General features: G+C 43.1%; 1 protein-coding gene across 1 annotated transcript in view; it reads left to right on the top strand.

Annotated features, from left to right (window-relative positions):
• Positions 1-372: 372 nt before the first annotated feature.
• The window catches only part of LOC4801824 (sodium-coupled monocarboxylate transporter 1), a 33,903-nt gene continuing 12,137 nt past the window's right edge, over positions 373-22,138 (top strand). Inside the window, exons 1-2 of the mRNA XM_015181917.2 lie at positions 373-559; positions 2,695-2,765. The gene's annotated coding sequence lies outside the window, so the exon portion shown is untranslated. The remainder of the gene's footprint in view (positions 560-2,694; positions 2,766-22,138) is intronic.

The raw sequence follows: 22,138 nt of genomic DNA, 5'->3' as shown, positions 1-22,138 counted from the left end.
GAAACCGGCTCTGTATCTGTATAGCCGCGGTCAGTGCGTAAACAAACCTATAATACGATATTTGCCTTTGCTGCCAGCGGCCACCGGCCAGCGGCCAGCGGCCAAGAGATGTTCGCTCATTTATTGTACAATCAACGCGATGCGATGCCCGACTCTGAGACGGGGACTTCGACTGAGCTGCCAGCGTCTACGTCTCAGTCTCTGTCTCAGTCTCTGTCTCAGTCAGCGGCGGCGCGGCACACGAAGCTTCCCCGAGGTAGAGGTAGACGTAGACGTAGACGCTGCGGCTGCGACTGCGGCTGCGGCGAACAAGATCGGGCCAAACAGAAACATATACGTACGTACATATGTGCCGCCCAAGAGGCAGCCGCAGCTGGCTATGAAAACAAACCCGTCGTGGCGCTCGCAGACACAAGACGCAGTTCCCCAATCGATCCGCGCAAAAGTGAAAATTTCAATCCACCCAAATCCTTAGCGACAACGAGAAACCGACAAACCGAGAAACCGAGAAAACGGAAGCAAGCCAAAGCTCACAGTACAACCAAATCACACACGAAATGTAATTGAAGTTATTATTTGCTTTTCATCCCGGGACACAAACGCCATTAGCGTGCTATAAAATATATTATTATCCCAATAATAAATTTCGCAAAAAATATAAAAAAGAACGCAAATAAAGTGGGCGATAAACCGCAAAATGATTGAACAAGTTCGGCATTATCAGAGCTTTGTAATCACGCGATCTATCCGCCTGAGAGTTCAATCGCATTCAGCAGCTTATATAACCCTAGCCCCGTTGAGGGCCCTCGACAAGGCGTTCTTGGGTCACCCGGGCGGACGTGACAGAAATTTCTGATAGCGAAGGTCGCGCCATACGCCCCACACTCCACACCCCACACCCCCACCCTATTACAAATGTGGAAAATTTTGGTTTCGTAAAATTGTGCGACCATACTCACGAAATTAGGCGGAAATTTCCAAAATAAAAACCCCCCCTTCCACCAATCATTTGTAATGGAGTCCCAGAAAACAACGACAGTGTCGATTTTTTGTTGGTTGTCATTCTCTGATTTTGATAAATTAATTCAAAATGCTAAATGCTTACGAACTTTTCACATGGTCAGGCATAAATTCTTTCTGGGCCTGGGCCTGGGTCGCAGCGCCTCATTAGCAATGCAAACGAGTTTCCAAAAAACTTTTCAAATATGTCACATAAAGCACGAAATAGTTAACCGAAAAAGAAAACAGGTTTCCAAAAGGCTCACGCTCAATAATTAAATATAGATTGGGTCTGCGATATGCATATGTAAATCCCTCATAATCGCTTTACAGATCTGCCCAAGTTTTTCCGGTCTTTACGTACGAGCAGTCAGTCATTCGGTGCCATTCAGGTGCCATACGTTTTGCTGTGTTCGTGCCTGCACATCTGTTTCAACCCGATATAAACAACAAAATAATGTAGATATATGGAAAATTATTAACAAACAACAATGGGCTGGGCCAGATGGAGAGTACTATGTGCCCTAGCCGGCTGCAATTACGGTACCTGGCCCCCTACCTGCTGTGTCACAGCTTCCGCAAATTATACTAGTCGCTCTCTCTCTCTCTCTCTCTCTGTCTTGCCCCCCCACACACAATCACAATCGCATCGGCATCGGCAGTATTTTCATTTTCAGCCCAGCAGAAAGAGTGAAAATTAATTAGTGCCGTTATAAATAAAGCATAAGCATTCGAAAAGCAAATCATTTGACATTCAGACGCGCCTCAGCCACGGAACAGACAAGTGCGCGAAGAGTGACGAATACTACGCAAAAAACACCAAAAAAATATGTATACATACTCGTACTAAAAAGAAACAACTATAATAGAAAAAAAACAGAAAGCGTAAACCGGAATCAAAACAAAAAACAAAAGTAAAATACTTAAAAGCGAACCGTGTATAGCCGGTAAAATAATCAAATCATTCGCTAGTCACGTGATCATTATATCCCCTGATAGTCAGGCTGAAATTTTAATTGTCTCTGTCTGTGGGGGGGGGTGTATGATTGTGTGTCCATTTTATTCTATGATTATCGCTGGGGCGATATACTGAACGGTCTTCTAACTTAAGGAAGGACTAAATGTGCACTGCATTCCCCTAAAATATGTATTCAGTAGTCATCTTTAAAGTTGGCACACATCTTAGAGAAAAAAAACTATATGTAGTTCCTTCCGCTTCCACCTTCTTAACGTTTCCCCTGATATGCACTTGCCTATGTCACTGTCGTTTCTTATACTGCAACGAGTATATTTCTGCAGTCATTGTTCCTTGTTCTCTGCTGGGACTTTGTTTATCGCTGAATGCATTTCGACAAAGGCATGGGGCGGGAGCACCAATGGGGGTCCGGGACTTGGGAGCAGAATGTCGCGTGTGGGGGACAATGCCACAAGAATTAAATGCTCTGAAAGAGAAACTGGCAGATAGCCAGCGAAGAAACAAAACAGATAAATGAAGAACATGCATATATAAATAAATAAATAAATTGTAATGTTGTAGAAATGATCACGCGTATAATACTTTTATGGCAGGGAGAAACCGGCAGAGTGATGCGTATTTTTGGCCTGGACAAAGCGCTTAAAATATGTTTGGCGCTGTGCTAATTAAACAATCAAACTTTTATTTTTTTCCCCACATTTTACCAACGAACAACGAAGACACAACGAGACGTAACGGAATTCGCGCTAATCCACACAAGCGACACTTTCCCATTGGAGATTGATTAAAGGTAAGTGTTAATTGGAGCTCCGCGTAAAAATACACACAAGCTGTGAATCAGGTGAAGTGAATCACTTTTCCGGGGCAACAGGGTGGCATTCTCCTATTGTGGATACAACTATTTATCAGCCATGAGACATCTGATGGGGATAGGGATGGGTCCCGTGGTGTGGGTGCTAAACATGCAAACCCCCTTTGGCAACACTTTTTGCCGACGCGTTTGTCATGCAATTTTAATCGCAATTGCATTTTTAATTTTCCTCTTCCACCTGACGGCAGCGCAGATCTCTCTCTCACTCTCTTGGTCTCTCTCTCTGGCCCTCTGCTATCCTCTTAGAAAAGAAAAATGTGCGCGGCAGAGAAAAAAAAGGGAAAAATAAAAGCAAATAAATATTAAATGCAATACACTCAATACCCAGACGGACAGACAGACAACGGGCAGCAAACTGGCAAGCAAACTGAACTGACAGTCGGAAAAACAAGGAATGGAATGGACCTATGGGGGAGGATGGAAAAGCTATCGGGAGCAACGGGGGAGGGGAACGAACCAACGAACGCCTGGCGGGCTACTAACACATTGGCATACAGGGAATCCGAGATGCGACAGGATGCGAGCGAGCGAGCGAACCAGTGAACGAGCGAGCTATGCGTCCCATTTGCATAAATCTACATTTTAACTATTTTTCCCATACCCAGTACTCGGATAGCACTATGGTATATCGTATTTGTCTGTAATATTCTCGATTTCAAACTGAAAACCAGAAAACTCTTGCCATCTAAAATAGAATGATATATCTTTCCAATATCTACTAATCTCTTACGATCGGTTCAATTTTATAGTCGAACGATTCACGAAGTATATATTTGTCTTTATTTTTCATATCCTTCTGAATGTATTTTCCTTTAATGTTAATAGTTTCATTCATATAGTGGGCCAAAATAATACAATCTGTTCTACTTTGTAGGGTATTCCATAATCGTAGTCCCCGAATAAAGTTTTCTCTCACTTGTTGTTTTTTTAATCTCCCTCACTGCTTGCCGGCTGCTGCTTTTTATGCGCTACCAAAGACGCCGTAGAACCAGAGAAAGAAACGGAAAAGGCATTGCAGAGAGGGACCTGCGAGGACTAGAGACTGGGGTAACTTGATAAATATTCGCGCAATGGTGGCGTGAAATATGCAACGATATTTCTTGTGCAACTACTACCACTGCAACAGCAGCAGCAACAACATCCACAAACTATCAACCGAATGTCCGAGGATTGGTATTCGAGTTCGAATTCGAAGTGGAAGTGGAATTGAAATTGGTTTTTATTTTTAGTGAGTGCTGTCAAAACTGCCGTTTGCCGATGAGCTCCCCATCGATCGAAAAGCTCACATGTCAGAATTCCTGACAAACATTGACTAATTATTCTGAAGCCCGCATCTGACACATTGTCAAACTGGCATTAACATACTCGTATTCCCCCAATCTGATAGACCAACAATATGGTAACCACATCGACCGCAACCTGCGACCGCATGGCATGCCAAATAATGAAGTCAAATCCTCTACACACACACTCATTGTTCATGAATATTTTATCGGCCGAGAGCCTTGCTGATGGCTATTTAATGCCGATACTCGCATTTTTTATTAATATTTTTATTGATACATTCCTGTTGACATCCGGCAAGCAATAAATGAAAGTTGCTCTGCAGAACTCGCGTCCCTACTCAGTTCTTCTCTGATATCTGTCAACAGCTCTGCAGAATACATGAGTATTCGGAATAGAATAATTTTACAAAATAGACTATTTTCCAGACAACAATAGATTCAGTCTCGTGCCAGCACGTTGCGTGACAGTACAAGAGGCGCTAACTTGAAATTGTTTAAGCATTCAGTTACCAAGAATCCCATTTATTTCGCACAAACACATACATATATGCTCAGAACTATGAGCTCGTTTTGAAGGCGAAACTTGATGCTGAAAGGAAGCAGACTCTTTAGCATTTAATTGATTTTCACAGAATAATCATTAAATTTTCTTTAAGATATCATTGTTTAATGCACTTGACTAATGAGCCAACCGTTTCTGTGCGCCTGTGAGGTATTTTCAGTTAGGCTACAAGTAACACTTCCCATCCAAAGTCCATCGAAACTCTTGAGCTGTTATCCACTCGGAAAGCAAAAACAAGCGATTGCTCCACCACGTGACTGAACCGATACCGGTTGCTGAGAGACTGCACTCCACTCGCACAATCTATTTCCAGTCTGAAAATAGCCATTTCCATTTGCGTGGCAAGTCATGTGACTTTTCTTCAGAGTCATGCGACTCGGCCGAGCATTGGGGCACAAGTGTTTTAATTTGTACCACACTTCAGAATTCAACAGGTTCAACAGGTGAAGAAAGTAGCATCCTACGTGGCCTTCCCATTATTTTAGCAGCTCAAGAACGATCGGTGATAATGTCTTAAGGTTTTAAGTAATATATTTACATAAGTAAGTATGTACATCTGACATTGACACCTTACAAGTGGCCTGGATATACGATCTGTTTGCTGTTAATTGTTTGTCCGGTGCAAAAGTGCAGTAGGCAAACACCTGAGCACACTTAAGCCATAAAATGTGACTCATTCAAGACGGATTTGTTTGCTCTGCTGATGGCTGATGGCTGTATGACTGTGACAGACTTATTTAATAATTATATTATGCCACACCATGATCCCCTGCTTGAAGTGCTTCGGAGTGAGTCGTAACTTCTGGAGCTGGGGCTGGGACTGGGGCTGGGGCTGGGTCTGGGGCTGGGTCTGCTGATGCTTGAGCTGATTAATTGGCATCACATGATGCGGGCTTACTATTTTTAAATTGATTTTGGCCGAAAAGCCGTAAGAGGTGTTATAAAAATGCAAAAACTTGTTCCGAGCGCGCGAAAGTCTCCACGACCGATGCCTAATGCCCAATGCTCAATGCTACCCAGTTTTGGATAATCAATACAAATCGATGGCAGAAATTCGCAGACATTTCACAAAAGTTGAATGACTTGTCAAGAGTTCGATTACCTTTTGGGCTGCCCGGCCAACTGATGATTGCATATGACCCAAATTGGTTTTAAGTCGATTAAAAGGAGCACACAAATAGCAGCACAGCCGAACCGTACTTATGCCCAGGCATGCAATCGAATCACAATCGAATTGCCATCGAACAAACAACGAAACGAGCAGCAACAAGAGCAGAAACAGCAGCTTGCATGTTGCATGAGGCATTTATCAATGAAATTCAATAAAAAATATATATTTTGCATTGGGCTTCCACCCGGGATGTAGAAAAGGGAAGGCATTGAACCGACACTCGCACAAAGGACGTCCTCGAAGGCGAATGCAACTTCTTACCTGTTCCATTTCATTTGTCTGGCTGCAACAATCTGGGCGAACGTCTCGAAACGCGATTTAAAACTTCTCTCTCCCAGCCCCGTAACTTGACCTGCAGCAAGTTCTGCAGTCATTCCCCACTCTGGAGCCCAACAGCCAGACAGCCGTGATAAATGTGACAACAACAGGCCAATTGGCGGCGTCCAGCTGGGCATCCCATACCGTACCGTACCATACCATACCACACAATCCCATCTCATCCCATCAACCCATTCCAATTGTGTGAATGCGTGAGTGAGCAGCAACCAAACCAAGCCCAAATCCCTCCCCATCCCTGGCTTGTCATTTCAATTCCATTTGGCCAAAGTTGAGATCCAGTCTGGTTCTGCTTAAGTGCATGCCCGATTCCCGCTCCAGACCCAAACCAGGCCATCTTCAACACTATTAACGAGCAGAGCCACAGCCAAAGCCAAAGCCAGAGCCAAAGCCAGAGCCAGAGTCATTGCCGTTTGGGGCCGCTTCTCGTATTTCAACTTCTGCCTAATTGTTGCTGGCATGAAGACGAGAGTACGACGACGCTATCTGAATATTTTCGCCGGCTAATGCGCTCCAGGTACGGTACGATTATTCCGAGTCGAATCGCAGAGGTACGTGCATGAAATCGTGGCGATCTTGCTCTCTAATCATAAACTATGTCACTGTTTGCATTTTAATTCCTCCTCGACTCGAGTTAGTTGCATTTCTATTCCATTTGCAGATTGATTTGGTGATTGATACTCATGATACCCGGGCTGAATCCGCATCCTTTGCCTTTGCAAGGCCGAGTGTGCATATTGAATATAAAATTGCACAAACTTTTGGCACCGTTTCGTTAGCTCTGATTGCCACAATCAGAGGATGGCACATACACAACCCCAAAGGAAAAAAAAGAGGGGTAAATCCATAACAAAGTAATCAATGAAAGTTGGATGGGGCAAATGGGGATAGTGCTTCAGACGGAAGCCAGTAACAACAGTTTCTTGTGGCTTCCCCGGCTCTGTTCTCTGGCCAACACGCCAAGCAGACAGCTAACCAACCAAGCAGTCCTCAGTCCTCAGTCCGCAGTCCGGGCCAAGCAAAATCAAACGGGTAGCGCCAGCCACTCCCTCGGAACACAATCCTGCCCGACATTCGAGCTTCCTTTTCAGCAGCTCTCTTCTTCGGCTGCACTTTAACAACAACTTGCAGCAACAACAACAACTGTGAAGTGGCAGTGTTGCTGATAGTTTTGTGGCAAAGTTTGCTGCCCCGAGAGCCTCCTCTAGTTATCAGACCTGCATTTGCTGTGCTCTATTTGACTGGGTCTGGGTCCATGATTGCTGCTCTGCCGCTGGCAACCGATCGAATAGCTTGCCACATGCAACACGAATCGCCCAGAAATAAGTACAAGCCGAATGCTGTTTTCAATTTGTTCTATTTTTGGCGACCGCGGCGTTCCCATTAAGGGTGGCATAATTTGTATTGTTCGCCGGGTTCTGCCATACGAGGCGGATGTAGAATGTGTATGTCATAGGCTGGGAGTCCTATGTGTTTCTCCTCATGATAAAGCAGTTTAAATTTTGCCTATGTTCGCATTAAATCACAAGAACACAAGCCGAATGCAAAACGTGCAGTCAAGTCAAGTACTCACTAGTATCTGCTCCCTGTGCGGCTGACGTCACGACATTACGGAGGCAGCAGCTACGTACAACAGGAAGGCACAGCAGCAGCTCTAGGGAACGCCTTGAAGTATGCTGCATGTACATGGCCCTGCCTTCTTCTGCACGCAACATCCTCATAAAAATTAGAGCCTCGAGTGCTGAAGCTGACGCTGAAGCCAAAGCCAGAATTGAGCTGAGTTGCTCTTCAAGTTGCATGCAACATCGCTATTTATGAACTCAACAAGAAGGACGTTCTCAGACCGCCCCTTTCTTGGTCCCCCCTCCGAGAGTGTATAAGTCTGCTTGCTGAATGTGTGTAAATGGGAATGTGTATGGGTGCTCTCGACATGAGTCCAAAACATGCTCCATAAATCGCCACAGATACATTTTTATTCTTGTTCCTTTTTTGGTTTTTTTTTTTACTTCGTTCTGGCCTGTATTGGCCGCACTGTGGCCTGTCGTGTCCTGACCTGGCCGACTAACGAAAATATTATTATGCCCCTTTAAATGTGGAGTACCATGGACATTTCGTTGGGTTTGTGCTAGCTCTGAGGGTATCATACACTTGAAGTACTCTCATTTGCTGACCACCCCAAACAAATTCGAAAGTTCGTAGAGCCTGGCCGGCCGATAATCCCCTAGCAAATCGGTATTGAAGGTCACTTATCGAAGGGTCAGCATTCACCATTGGAAAACTTATGGAATCTAGCACTTTACTAAGTGAAATGTAGATTTATACCTGTGTATTTTTTCATATGTACTTAAAAATAAGTTTAAAAATAGATTTATTCGCTATAAAAGTGTATCAAACTTTCATCTTGCAAAAGTCTTCCCATTTGTCTCTGTTGTAAATGCAGCAGGCAGGCGGTCTAGATGGCTGGGGGACCAGGCCAAGTCGAAATTGTTTTCATGCTCCTTGACCAAGCAACCGACCGAACAACGAACCAGGCAACCCGGGCCTTCCAGACCCATTTTATTTATGTCAATCTCTGGCCGCTGCTCCTTGGCCTCAGCCCCGGTCTGTCCCGGCTGCCCGATCATAAATCTTGGGCCGGCAGTAGGCGCTGAAAGTGCATATACCATGTAAATAATGAGCGGGCGTGCAAAGGCCACGCCCCCTTCCCGGATCAGAGACTCCTCTCTCCTTGTGCTGCAGACATTGCATTGTTCCAGATACATACATATATGGACATACATATACATTTAATTATTTATATTATGCTTTGCTGGAAATGCCTTTAACCCTTTGTAGTTTATTTTTTCATTATTTCTGAATGCGGTTTTCGCTGTCGCTGTGCATTGTTATTGGTTTTTACTGTATATACGTCGTGTATAAATGCATACATATTCAAACGAGCTCAAATTAATTACATTCTTAATACGACCATAATCCCAGCTATGATGCTAAAAGTAAGCCGCTTTAAATGCCTAACAATGAAATGCGGTCTATTGGACCCACAATCCTACATTTCAACTCATGAATCAGCCGCCTGTTCCACTGTTTGTGCGAACTAAATATTTAACGATCGTGACAGTTAATTAAATATCAAGACAGTTGCGTCTAGGCCGGCGTTTTCATCTGAATCTGCACCTGCTTCTGGGGTATGGGGTCTGGGGGAAAAACCGAAAGTGCGTATATTGTAGAAGGAATCACATGTCGAATTTGCATCCATCCATGATTGCATTGTCTATTGAGTTGGTGGAGGAAAACAACCAATTGAACAAACATATTATTATGCCACATTTGCTAAAGCAAATAAACACACAAAAACTTTTAAGTATGTATTTTTCAATTTTAATATTCGCAGAATTGAGGGGAAAGGCCACACAGTCTCGCTGTGTGTCGTCCCTCTCTCATTGTGGGAGTCATTAAAAATAATTAATAATAATGAACGAAAACACACACAGTTTTATAGACATGGAATCGAAAATGGAATCTTTTAGGGCGGAGAGACAGAGGGAGACCCTGCTCTGCCGAAGGGATTGTGAGCCCAGCATGAGTCGCAATTAAACTCGGCAGCAATTACCAATTTTTTCCCCGCTGCGCTCTGGCCACATTTGGAACGCATTTTAATTGCTTGTCAGTGGGTTGCAAGGCCCCTGCAGCCAGGGCTTCTGCAGCAGAGCTGTTGTGGAAGCAGCATTTAATGTGCAGCATAGCACACCCTGCGCGTGTCACAATAAAAAATCACTCAAGTGCAATGCCCCACTCAACTCCACTCTGCACCACATCGCACGCCCACTCATCAGCCATCAGCCCATCAAACAAATGCACCACACGCACACCGGCCTCGTCTGGCCGCACTTCGTTAGCCTCGACAGTGCTTGGGGGCTTTCTGGGTTTCGGGATCTCGTGGTCGTGGTCAGCCGTGGACCGAGAAAGAGCGAGAGAGCGCCAGAACTTGAGCTGCGGAAATGCCAATGACAATGGCCATGGCAATGGCAGCGCTGGTGTCTGTGAATGCTCCAAGTGCTCTGCTTGTTTGCCTGTCGGCCAGAAGTACATATCTGGCTCACGAACACGAGAACTCAATTTGGTGATAAAAAAAATAAATAAAAACAAAGGAAAATATAAATAAATCAAGGGGGATTCATAGAGAAACTGCAGCATGCTCGTAAAGAAGGATTCAATCAAATTTCAGATACGAGAAACAAGTCTCGTGTTTTGGTTCCAAACTTCCGCAACTCTTAAAAGTTGAATTGCAGATGAAAGATAATTAATTAAATAATTAGTTTCTCCATCAATTCAACTTTATTGGATTATAAATCTTAGACAATCAATTAAAATACTATTTGAAGTGTATTCTCCACAACAGGTTACGGTAATAGTTTCAATTAGAGATCTAATGGAGATTCTAATTACTCAACTTATTAATAATGTTTAATGATCCAAAGTGTCTCACAGCATGAGAATGCTACAACGTGGAGCTATTTTTTAAATAATTAGAAAAGAATTAGTTGCAACTGCCAGTCATATGTAGGCGTTGAGTGTTCTATAAGTAAGAACTTTTAACAGTACCTTCCAACGTGGAAAGGAAGTCCATCTGATTCAATAGAGTACAGAGATCGTGCAACAATTTCACTCTGCATATATTTGAACCTATAATTACAATAATTAGTGTATTTTCTGTCTGGCACTTTGTGTCTATTTACCTTTTAAGTAATGCAAACAGCTTTTTTATACCTGATTCAGTATTCAAATGGTTAGCCATCTGTCTTTCTGTATTTACGTTTGCTGCTATCTATCTAAACGTATGTATATCTTTATCTAGCCACTTTTGTATTCAATTAAAATAAAGTTTATTGAATGAGATTATGGCATACACTTTTCTGAGCAATATAAATTAAATTAGAATAATAACGTAGATAATTTTTTTTATTTATATGACCCCCAAAGCGGACAGTTTAAATTATGGATTTTGCTTCTCCTGATACCAGCAGACTGAAATTTGGCAAAAACTTCGCCATTAGTCATAGTCTGTGCAGATAATAGACTGAGGTACTAATGGGTAATGGGTGATGGCTGATGGTGGGGCATATACGAGTGGTAGGACCACTCAGAAAAAACAGTTGATTGTTTATTGTTACCGTCATAGATAGAAGCTGTTGGGTGGTGGTTGGATGGGTGGGGTATTTTTAGCATCGCAATTGTCAATGTCAGGGTCCCTCGACCATTTATTTGCCGTGAGTTGTTTGTTTGAACTAATTGAAAAGATGCCCAGACGATAAGTGTCTGTTGAACAAATATATTTAATTTGGCCAACATTTTTGATTATTTTAATTTGCACAGCTCTACAGCTCTACAGCTGTTTATTATTATTTTCGATTCGTAAATAATTCAGAAAGCAATTTAGAGTTTGTTGCCACAAACGAAAGCAATCAAAATGTGCAATCAATTGCATCTGAGATTTGTGCTTTTTGCAATGCCCGCCCCCAAAGGGGCTTCAATATTTGCCAGCCCCAAGTGTAACTAAATACACACATATGCAGTGCATTCTGCAAATATTAGCACTAAACAATATTCATTCAATATGCTGCACAGCTAATCGATGGTAATATTACCAACAATTAGGTGGCAAACAACAAAAGCTACACGGACGCTGCCCCAATCATCGAGTGGCTCTGAGGAGGCAGCCCCAACGGTTGCCAGCTACCGCCATCCGATGGAATTTAATTAACGGGTCTACGTAGCACAAAATTAGCATAAATCATTTAATTAAAGGTAAGTGCTGACGAGTGGCAAGCAGAGCGGAGCCTCCTGGGCGGAGAATCTTCTCTGAGATTCCCCCTCAGAGTGAGGGTGTGAAAAGTGGGGAACGTTGCCGTTGCCGTTGCCTTTGCCAATACCGTTACCGTACACTCCACTGTTGGGTCTGTTGTTCTGAAGCGCTAACCGAATCATGTGTTAATTTTTTAATCACATTTGATAAATATTTCAAGCTGGGCTCGTGGCACGTTGGTGGACGCTCTTTACACTGAGAAAAAGCATATATATGTACTTCCAAGCTTTTAAACAGGCCCTATCAGGTGTCTTCATTCTTCCTTACCCCGTTTAGTTTACGCTTCTTTTAATTTGTAATCAATTCAATTATGCAAGCCTCTTTAAACATTGGTGGTTATTTCCTTATTATTTTACCCCAGTCCCAAATAACTTACCTGGAAAACCACTTTCATCAGCGATAAATTCCTTCTGTAGATTCCCCGCTCTAACCATTTCGGAATTAAAAGACATCACTCACAATCTTGATAAGATTGTTGTTCTGAATTTAAAGAATCTGACTTTGATTCATCAGCACCGCACGTACACTCTTGCTAGAACTATTATTAAATATTCTATGATACAATCTAGCTAATTGCAATTTTTGTGAATATAATTTTCCGTTTCCATATTGAAGAAACACATTTTTATTCATAAGATTTATATATATATATATATATATATATATATATATTATTGTTATGCTCTTTACCGCTAGAACTAGAAGAAGTTTTACAACTTTTCACATGAGACAAAAGTTTTCCACGATTTGATTGTTATTATCTGTTTAAACTTTAAAGAATATGATCTTGATTGTTCAGCTTGATAAGCTGTATGACGTACATGTCTTTTCAGATAAGCAGATATTTGGTTTTGTTTATCTGGATATTAGGGCCTTTTTCACCAAGAGACGAACGATTATTTTGGATCTGGTTCTATAAGATCAATGCAATAATACTCCCTGTATACCCAAAACCAATTGCTGTTTTTCCCTCCGTGTAGTGTACCGTGAATTGAATCATGTGCGTCTGGCATAGAGATTAGAGAAAGGCGTTTATATTAATAGCTTTGTTGGCTGCTGTTTTGTCATAATTAAATTGCTTAAATACTTAAATACTTACTACATTTAATTTTGCATAAAAGGCTCTGAGCCAACAATGTCAGTGTCAATGAATATGAGTATGAAGGGGGAATGGAATGCAAATGAATAGCAGCCGTATAGGGAATGACAGGTCTGGCCAGCTTTCCCGTTCTTGGCAGGGAAGAAGTGCAATTAGGTGAACCCACAGAACAATTGCTCCCAGAGAAATTTAAGCGATTTCAATGCTGTACAATGTTGAGCACAACATGGGCAACAAATAACATAAGCGCAGCCGCTGCAAAAATTTAAGCAAAATGAAAACAATGCCGTTTTTGTTATCGTTATTATGGTAAATAAATAAAAGCCGCATCAAAACTATTGTAATAAAAACGTTTTTATTCGCATTTTCACAATGAGCGCAATTGCAAATTGATTTGTGCGGTTCTGTGAAAGTTCACCCCTCCAGAAAAAAGCGGAAAGAATAAATAATAAACTCAAACAAAAAAAATACAGAGGAAAAACAAACTGAAGAAGCAACAACAACAAATATGCTGCTATGCATCGAATATTTTTCCAAAGCTTATGAATTTTTGATAGCGATTTCCCTGCTGAATATTTAAGCCAGCAGTTTTCATCAGAGGCCCAATACGAGTGCGAGGCTGGAGCTGCTTAAATTAGCTCATATTTAACTCGGAAAAAGCGCGAATTACTGTGCGTATCCAGTACTCAAATAATTTAATATTTTCCACCCACAATAGCCCAAGCAAATATTAGCACTGTCCTGCCGGATTACATCAAAGGATTTAACACGCTCAATTCATTTTACAGAATATTATGCGGGGAAATTCGCTCAATATCTGCCATAATTATAACCTGATTTATGCTAAAGTGGTATACATTTTTTTATGGTGCAATTGATTGGAATTATCATTGGGAATTATACTTTTTCTGTGAAAACGTTATTTATCATTTTGATTTCATTCACAGAAATTCAAAAATCCCTTCCTGTCATTTTTTTGTAAGCAGATGCTAGTCACCATATGAATTACGTAGAGTCAAGACAAAGATACGAGAATAATCCCTTATCCGGTTGTTACTTTAGTGGTGTTGCAGCTCTGTTCCTGATTGGTTTTTAATAAACTACAAGAGGCGTGGAAACTTTTAAAGACTTATGCTTTATGGATGCAAAAATCGTTTGGCTCAGCGTAAATTTCAATTAGTTGGCAATGTAAAGAGATGAAAGTTTTTTTGGCTTATTTTTGGGCTTTTGTTTTTTGGGATACCCAAGCCGGGTAACCTGTAACAGCATCCGCATAAATTTTGCATATTTATAGGCACATAAACTCCCTGCACACAAACCCACGAACATCAGGATATGGACATACGTATACTTGTTGAAAGGGGGGTCGTCGAGAGCACCTTTGGCAATTGCCAGGCGTCCCTGGCTTGGTGTGAAAAATGAAACATAAATTAAATCTGCCACACCAACAGCCTCCAAAGTCAGCCCACAATTCTGGCCCGGCTCAGGACTGTTTACCAGGGCTACCAGGGGCCCAATCCTTATGCTCCCTTTTTATTTTATTTTATTTTATGATTTCGAGCAAATGAAAATTTATGAAGCAGATGGCACAGCCCGCTGCTGATGCAGATGCAGAGTCAAAGCCAAATCCTAAGCCGAAACCAAAGCCACTCGCTAAAAATATGAACTTGAAATTGTGTGTGGTCGCAAAGTTTTTTGTGGCAAATGAAAATGATGCCTCATTATTTTGCCAAGTGGTGGCCATAAATTACATTTTACAACACAGCCATATTTGCCACTGCACTGATCCCAAAAAACCCAGCGCCAGCTTCACATCACCATCAATATTTCACTCCAAAGAACATCTATCATGACTGACTGCAGTCTGTCGCAAAGAAAGAGCTCGTCTGCAGGTCGGGTACGCAATTAATTCCAGCTGCAACTAGTAATTAGTTCCTAGGAATCTGTGCTACGACATCCACTGCGACATTGCCACAGAGATGATTTACGGGTCATCCATATAGATAAGACACTGCGTCTTACCCTGCGTTTGGGAGAACACTTCCGATTAGGCAGACGGCACCTGGCAGCTGGCAGCTGGGAGCTCGGAGAACGAGGTCTTGGTTGGGGCAACTTCCCACCGACTTTGACGACTTATCACTAGAACTGACGCCATCCTATCCCATTATATGATTTTATTGCCGGGCAAACATTTGTGTCTGGCGATTTCGTTTTACTTTTAATACAGTAAAAGGCTCGGTAAACAAATTTTGCACGTTCAGCGGAAAAAAGCACCCGGTGCCTCTTATTTACTGAAATACTTTTCCACGTAATCTCTACTACCGTACGGGTATCAGATAAATAAGGGCTCTGGACCAAGGACTGCTCACATTTCTTGTGTGCACATAGACATCGTCGGTCATTCGATTTTTGGTCAACCAGTACCGAAAAAAACCAGTAAAACAAAAACAAGAAAAGTATTTAAAGAAATCTACGTACAAAACGCTTCCACATTCACGTGAGTAAAACACAAAGAAAACCGCTGAACCCACTGCGGATCGTTTAAACAGCTGCCAGTGCCTTTGACGCTGACCTACATAAGATTCTATAGGCAGAACAATTTTCGAATTTTTAACGCACGATTAATTCAAGAATGGTGTTTATTTTTTTGATACCTGACACTATTTTGCAACTCTCAGTTGTCTTTAAGCCGTTGTCGTGCCAAGAACAAACTGAAATACAAGTACATAGCTCCAGTTCCAGCTCCAGCTCCAGTTCCATGTTTGAGCCAGTTGCTTATGATTTCCATTCAAGTGTGCCGTTTACTGAGTAAGCTCAACCCAAGCCCCCAAGTTCAGCAAGGGGGAAAAACCTTCGTTTCCCCTAGCCATATTAGTGCAAGTGTTGGTTCTTATATTCCGGAAGCCATGTTGTTGGCCTTCCAAGCACTCGGAAGTTGCCAGACAATGTTCCTAATGAGTTCTCCACAACAAAAGTAACAGCAGCAGCAGTAGAAGCATAAGCAGCACCAACTCTATGCAAATTGATTCAGTTTCAAGCAACTTCATTTGAGTTCGTTACGTATGCGGGCAGTTGGCCGACTTCAGGACCCTGCCCTGGCCTGCCCTACCCTGCCGCAGTGTAAGCAGGCTAAGTAAGCTGCTCTAGTTATGACAAAGGACAGCACAGAATTTCGAGGACCACCTCCCACACACAAGATGCTCCACACATACACACCCAGCAACAGCAACAGTTAGTACATCTGGCTAATAAATGGTGTGGCGGCCACAGGAGCTGGTTCAGTGAGAAACCTCTTGAGGTCTTACCTCACACACCCCCATAGAAACACGAACACAACACCCCCTGAACAGATGTTGGTGTTGCTGCTGCTGTGGCTGTCAATCAAGACGAGCAACATTTTTGCGACACTGTTGCTGGACAAGCTGCTGCCAACAGAGTTGGCTTTGTCTTTTTATACACGGTGCCAATGGTTTAAAAGGGTATATGCTACCATCAACAACCGAGTCAATCTAGGTAGATCTTAGAGGTTTTCAAGCTGTAAACTCGTATGGGTTGTACGAGTACAATCATAGTATGTAAAGCTTTTATGTCCATACCTACAGAAATTTATACACAAGAAATAATTTGAACATTATGTGCATTAATACGAGAGTCGATCTCTCTATGTCAGTCCGCCCATACCTCTGTATCTATACCTAATTATGTAGTTCTTGTAGATTATAAGAGAGCTTATACGAATCAAAAAATGATAGATAAATACGAGTTGTCCAAGAAAAATGGGCATTTTATAGTCGGAATATTGTTTTTACTTTTTGTTTTTCCTCCACTCTTCCTCTGATACTGATCCTGACACTGACTTTTCCTCTCTCTATAATTTCTTTGCCTCTGTCTCTCTCTCTCTCTCTCTTTTGGTCATGTAATTGCTGTTACACTTTGGCCAAGTTATTAAGTGATTGTTATTGTTGCTTCTGCCTTTGCTGCTGCTTGTTGTCGTTGTCTGATGCAACAGCATAATCTAACGATTATGCCAGGCTTTTGGCCCTGTTAACTCTGCCAGCCAAATGTAAATTAACTTGTACTCGGGCGCAGTTCAAAAAAAGTTCCACTGTTGGCTTTGTGTTGCCTACTTTTTGGGGGCCCTGGCAAATTAATTTCGATTTTTGGGAACAGTCTGGAAATGGTTTCGTGGAGAGAGAAAGAGAGAGTGTCGGCCCCCAAAGCAATTTGCCAAATTGCCAATTGCAGCATGTGCCGCAAACTGTTGCAACTGGGCAAACTAATTGCGTGTAATTATGAATGCAAGCACTCCCCACCATATACGTACGTACAATGCCCCAACTGGGGGCCACAAAAGATACATTTTATGCGCCTGTCTCTGGTGTGTCAGACACGGCGTATGAGTAATGGGTGTCTAGGTAACAATGCATTATCGATTTAAAGTGTCACACGACACGGGACAAGGCAAGTAGCATTCACTCTGAAGAGCAGACAATAACTAATTGCACTCCACATAGCCACCCCATTTGGAATATTTTCCGTGTCAATTTAGCGGATAAAGTGTTGCACAGAAATGAAGGAGAAGAGGAGAACGACCTTTATTTATCTGCAAATATCGTTTACATGACATTAATTGCATATTGATAGTGTTTGTTCAATTGCTGGCCTTTGTTCGTCTGTTTGTTTTTATTTGGAATGGCTCGGTTACATTGCCGCACTGTTCGGGCGCTCCATCCATCAATCAATCAATCAGTACATCCATAGATTTATTCCCTAATTGTCCCTCAGGCGTGTCAACACTTGGGGCCCGGTGTGCGCGCGCGAGTTAGCTGCAATTTGCGTCTCATGAATATTTATGGAGGATGTAATTAAATATGCTAATTACAACTGATTGTACGCACAATCATTTGAAATTATAATTCTGAGCGAAGCCAGTTCACTTGCCCCTCTTAGAGCAGCACCAACGGCAAGGACAGCCAGGACAATCCAGAGGGATAACACGCACTCTGAAACTGTGACGATTTAGCATAAATTCAAATGAAATAAACACAAAAGGGGGGACAAATGAGGATTGAGCTCCTGTTACACGGTTCGTTTTACATCGACGGTTTTTTGTTGTCCTTAAATTCGGTCCCCCAAAACTGTCTCGCTGCACAGCTGAGAAAAAAGTAACCGATTTAATCGCATTTTCCTTGTAATAACCTCTTTTTCATACTGCATAGTGGGGATAAACGTGTGTACTTCCGTGTACATGAGAGAACTATCCATCACAAGATGCTGTAATTTTTCTTCAAAAGTGCATCGGTGGAAAACATAGCGTATTCGTATGACAACAGGCTTAGGGAGAAGTGGGACAGCAACTGTTGCCAGTTGAAAATTGCTTTGCAGCGTGAAAAAATGAGGGGGTGAGGAATTAAATAAATTACATTGTTGCCAGCATAAAGTTGACGCTGCCAGCAAAACAATTTGTGCAAGCAAAATCCCACCCACCAGCCACCAGCCACTCCCCAGCCCACAAACCTGCTGGCAGCATTGTCCTTTGGGATAGGGATAGGGATAGGGGCAGGAGCTGACTTGCATGACGCTCTTGCTAGTCACGGTGGAGACCAGGACCAGCTTGATGAGCCAGAACTAATTTTTTGCATCCACCTAAAGTGAATTAAAACTTTTAATAACTAACATTGGCAGAGGCATCCGAGGTCACCTTCAAAGATCGACCTGGCTTTGACAAGATTTATCCAAGTTAATTGAAAATCCAAGAGGCCAAGCTGGATGGGTATAGAGATGGCTTTAGTTTTCACAGTTAATTGAACAAACTTTAGCCAGCAGCTGCTCAAATATTCCAAATATTGCCTTGGACTTGCCAGACTTCTCAATTAAACCCAGGTCTTACATCAATAATTAAACAAAATGCTGGCATATGTGCTCTCATTGCATAAATACGTAATTAACCAGACTGGACAACCACATAGTGTCCCCGGGCGAACATAAAGGGCTTCGTTTTCCAATGATGGCAAGTCACTTGAACAAATCACCAGCACGTGGCCAATAAAGTGGGTGTGTCTCTGCCACACACACACACACAGACACCTGCGAGATAGTAGTGGTGCAGCCATAAATATCCATTTGAGGCAATTCCATGGTGACAAAAATGTGTATCCAAGTCTAATTTATTGTCAACATCCTTTGTGCCAACAAAGAGCCGCAAACAAGCTTTTTAATTTCCACAATCTCACAGAAGCGACACGACTGCGGAGGAGGAACTGAACTGTACTGAACAGGGACTGGGACTGGAACTGGACATGGCCGAGGCATTTCATTAGTTCAATTAGCCAGACAGGTGCTGGCTGGGTGTCAAGTGGCAGCTTTTTAAACGATGATTAGTGGCTTCTCGTTCCCGCTCCCTGTGTCGGACGAAATACAAGACAAATTGTAGTTTGCTTAGCCCCTGACAGGTCACAGTGGAATGCAAAATGTGTATCCCCAGAAAGGATTCCCCTTTGGTTCGGTACACAACTGAGAGATGACTCTGTTTATTTTGATCGATGGTCTTTGGGGAAATTTCCCCTTGAGTAAAAGATGCAAAGACCCAATTTACTAATACTTTAAAGTGGAGGGAAGTATCGTCTGGTAGCAGAAAGCTGGTTTGCATAGCCACAGGTGACCAGCAGGTAATGCGGCCCAGCCCGATACCACAGGAGGGTTCCAAGACGAAAACAGGATTAACGGGCTGGGAACTGGCCAACGGCTCGATTGTCGCACCCAGGGACTAACTAACCCAATTATTTGTAAAATGCGAACGGAACCGGGCGAAAAAAATCTCAAAAAAAGAAACCCAAATGAAAAGAAACCGCAGTCCATTGTTTTTGCCCCCCAGCAGGTGCAACACGAGTCACAGAGGAAGTAGCAAGGACACAAAGAGAGAGACAGAGAGAAGTTTCCACGGCACGCGTAATGAAAACTTTGTTAGACCACAGAAAGAGCAGAGAGAGGGAGAGGAGTAGGAAAAGCAACCCAGACAGAGCGAGGAAAAGCAACTTTCCCTCCTACTAGAGAAGCGACAGTGCAGTCCGAGTGGTCCTCCATGGTGTCGGGGAAGGCGACAACGAGAAATTAGTTGTGCATGCTTGCAACGCAAAACCCGAGCATTAGCCGTAGCGCCCCAGATACACCCTGCGGCCGCGAGGTGGGCGGTCAGTTCCCATTTACCAGCGCCCGAGGTTGACCACTAAATTGCCAGGATGAAGTCGCCGCTGCCTCCTACGGCTCTCTAGCTCCTGCTGCTGCTCCTCCTTCTGACCGGGGCTGAAGCTGATCAAATTAACAGCATGTGGCAAGTGGCTGCTGGCCCGCTTTAATGCCACTACTCGCACTCTGTCCACTTCTTCGATCCTTCTACTGGCTGCCATTTTCGTAGCATACTTTTCAGTGTCCCACAAATTGCTTAAGCTCCGGCACAGGACGCTCCGCAGGATGTGGCCAGAAAGCTGCGAAACGAGGCTGCCTAATTGTTTGACAGGACAGAACTTGTAACGCGGAAAACTTCACTTGCAAGACAGGCCCGGACCGGACAGCAAAAACAAGTTGCAATTGTCACTTTTGTGGAAACTTTCGAAAATTCACAATGTGCGTGGACAGTTTTTTTCCCTGGCAACATTTTACACAAGTCACGGTGCAAATAAATTATAAAATGTCCGCGGAAAATTATGTTTTCCAAGCGAAAGAAGTAGCCCATGCGCGACGAGAGAAATGTCAGCAGTCCACCCGCCCCATCCATGCGAGTGGAAGCCCTCATGGCTTTCTCTGGACACATTATAAATGATCGCAATTGAAACTTTAACCCATTCCGAAGTCTAGTTGAAAAATTGACATTATTTTCTGTTGGCAACAACAGTCAACGGACGATAAATAAGAGGCAACTTAAGTCGGAGTATTTATTTTTCGGGCATCGTTTGATAAATGACGTTGAGGGTAAGGCAGAAAAACTCGGAGCCACCGCACATGGGTGTGGCAGCCACACCCCGAGTGACTTTTCTCATTAAGCCTGACCGAAGTCAGAGCCAGAGCCAGAACCAAAGCGAACGTGGTCGAGAAGAAATCAAACTAAACTTTGCTCGGGTCGTTGTCGGTCCCCAGAGGAGGTCGAGGGACCGGACCAGAACATGTGTAAAGCGTCGAGCGGTTAAAGCTAAACAAACAATTGCCGAATGCAATCGAGGAGGGGAGTGAGCCAAGATGGCTTGAAAAACAGTTGAGAAGAGTTGCATGTTGGCCCGATGGCCCGATGGCAGGAGGAAGTTTGCCAACCGCATGCTTCAACTTCAATTTGCTGGAAGGATTCGAAGGAGGGGATGGCGCTACCCGGGGGTGGCCCTGCTTACAGTTTGACTCGTATTTCATTACTCGAACTGGTATTAAGTGGCAAACTTTTGTATTTAACAACTTTTAGCAGTCGAGCAGCAAAAATGAAGAAGATGAACCACCGGCCAAAGTTTCCTGGCAAAACCCAAACAGAGGAAAAAACCCGGGAAACAAAGAAACCCGGGGAAAAGTACGAGTAAGTTGCAGTTTCTTGACTTAACTGCACCGTTGCTGACAGCATAAGGCTACGCGGAGCGGATTCCCATGTAAATGAAAGGAGACAGTAGCAGTTGAAGTCACGGTCCAGTTTGAACCCGACCAAGGCCAATTGGCAAGAACATATGGAACGAATGGGTGGTCCACATCCCGAGTTGGTACAACATTTTCCACTTTGCCATCCCATTTGAGCTTCGGGGTAGTTGGATGCTTAAACCAAAAATCTGTCAAATAAAACTTTGATTGGCCCGATTCCAGTTCCAGTTCCCAGAACCCGGTCCCCTTCTCCTTGTGCCCCCCGGGCTTGCACTGACTTTGGCAACGCATTAATTAGCGAATGCAACGAGCTGGAGCAACTTTTCTGCATTACTTACCATGAAATGCATGCAACTTTGTTGCAC

The sequence above is a fragment of the Drosophila pseudoobscura genome, chromosome 2, assembly GCF_009870125.1.
Source record: "Drosophila pseudoobscura strain MV-25-SWS-2005 chromosome 2, UCI_Dpse_MV25, whole genome shotgun sequence".
Classification (NCBI taxonomy): Eukaryota; Metazoa; Arthropoda; class Insecta; order Diptera; family Drosophilidae; genus Drosophila; species Drosophila pseudoobscura.
Note: the sequence above shows the minus strand (reverse complement) of the source record. Positions and strands in the feature narration are given on the sequence as shown.